The sequence below is a fragment of the Panthera uncia genome, chromosome A2, assembly GCF_023721935.1.
Source record: "Panthera uncia isolate 11264 chromosome A2, Puncia_PCG_1.0, whole genome shotgun sequence".
In the NCBI taxonomy this organism is placed as follows: domain Eukaryota; kingdom Metazoa; phylum Chordata; class Mammalia; order Carnivora; family Felidae; genus Panthera; species Panthera uncia.
In genome coordinates this window covers 87,546,961-87,548,809 of record NC_064816.1, presented here as the reverse complement: position 1 = coordinate 87,548,809, position 1,849 = coordinate 87,546,961, and the positions used below count along the sequence as shown (strand labels likewise).

Sequence of the window (1,849 nt, the reverse complement as noted above, 5' to 3'; positions counted from 1 at the left end):
TTTGCAGCTTGCAAATGATTTGGCTGGAACAAAATTGTAAAGGAATTAAGTGCTCTAAAAGTTTAGTATGATAAGGCGGTGTTAGACTTTGATTCAAGTATGAGCTGCACCAATTCCTAATTTTGTGTTTGGGGGCAATAAAATAATTTAAACCAACCCTCAGTTTCCTCATCTATAAAATAGGAATATTAGTACCTGCCTCTTGATGACTGAAAGAAATAATTGTGACCTGGGTCACGTGCTCCTCTGTGATGGGGGAAGAGTGTGCTGGCCAGCAGCCTGCAGTCTTTGGGATCAGAGCCCCACACGCCTTTGGAGCCAGACTGCAAAGCTGCTTCCTGCATGGCCCACAGGGAGATGAGTCTCCACCGTCAAGGGATCCAGGGCCACTTCCAAGGTTGTTTTATTCTGAGAAGGTCATTTATAAGGACCATGCTCTTCCTAGCCCCAGCTGGAGCAAGGACATGAGCCTCCTCTTTGACCAGCTCCTGAGGAAAGGTGCAGACAGCTCCTGGAAACATTTGCCTTCATATACGAATGTAAATCTACTGGAAAGATCAAAGACTTGAAAACCTTTTTTCCTGACACAAAGCCTATAAAAGAACAAATGTCACAGACCCCACTCTTTCCAGAAGTTTTGAGGAAGGCCTGAGCTTTGAATATGCAATGTTTCATAATCATGCTGAAGAAAAGATATTTGCATATTTCAATGAGATACTTACTTGCAAGGGGCACGTAGATTCCTTCGTGGAGGTGCCATTGTCACCATGATTATTGCTGCTGTTGGTATGTCTGCAGTTATAGCCGGGGAATTGCCCTGGCTGCCAGTCTCAACATCAGCTTTATTATATTTTTTAAGTTTTATTTATTTATTTTGAGAGAGCTAGTAAGCGGGGGAGGGGCAGAGAGTGTCCCAAATGCAAGAATCCCGATGCAGGGCTTGATCTCACAAACGGCAAGATCATGACCTGAGCTGAAACCAAGAGTCCTGAAGCTTAACCGACTGAGTGAGCCAGGTGCCCCTCAACATCAGTTTTAAAAGGCCTATTCCCCTTTGCTCTGTTGCGATAAATAGCCAGCTTGATAAAGTTCAAGGAAGGAAATTATTTCCTGTAATGTTCAAAGTGTGGATGAGAAGACCCTGTACTCAGGGCCAACAAGCTTATCTATCAAGCTGGATCCTGAAAAAAGTTTGACATAAAAGAGCTGCTCATGCATTCTATACCAGTCTGCATTAGGCTCTCCTTCTGCCAGAAGAAGCTGTTGTCCCCAGTCCTCTTACGCTTGCTGTTGAGTTGCCCACAGGTTGAAGCCTGCTAACACCAGCCTTCCTGAACATAACTTTGGAATACAACTCCAGGAGCTCTTTTCCACTTTCTGAACTTTTTAACACAAAAGCATCCCTGTGAGAGTGTCATCAGTTGTTTGTGTCTCCTTAGGATAGGTGTCTGCTAATCCTAAATTTGAATGGGCTCTTTAAGGTTGCACAAGCACAATGCTACCCCCTTGTAGACCAGAGAAAAAATTCATACTGAAACTTTTAAAAATATTTTTTTAAATCAGTTTTTAAAAAAGTTTATTTATTTTGGGGGTAGGGGACAGAGAGAGAAGGAGAGAGAGAATCCCAGGTAGAATCTACACTGTCAGCACAGAACCCACTGCAGGGCTCGAACTCACAAACCGTGAGATCATAACCTGAGCCGAAATGAGTCAGGTGCTTAACTGACTGAGCCACCCACGTGCCCCCATAGTGAAACTTTTACTGCAGACTTGGAAATGCCAGAAAACCAAATGAAGGAATAAGTGTGTGTGTGTGTGTGTGTGTGTGTGTGTGTGTGTGTGTGTGTGT

General features: G+C 43.7%; 1 protein-coding gene across 2 annotated transcripts in view; it reads left to right on the top strand.

Annotated features, from left to right (window-relative positions):
• The window catches only part of ABCB1 (ATP binding cassette subfamily B member 1), a 112,954-nt gene that overhangs the window by 72,554 nt on the left and 38,551 nt on the right, over nucleotides 1–1,849 (top strand). The gene's annotated exons all lie outside the window — the stretch shown is intronic.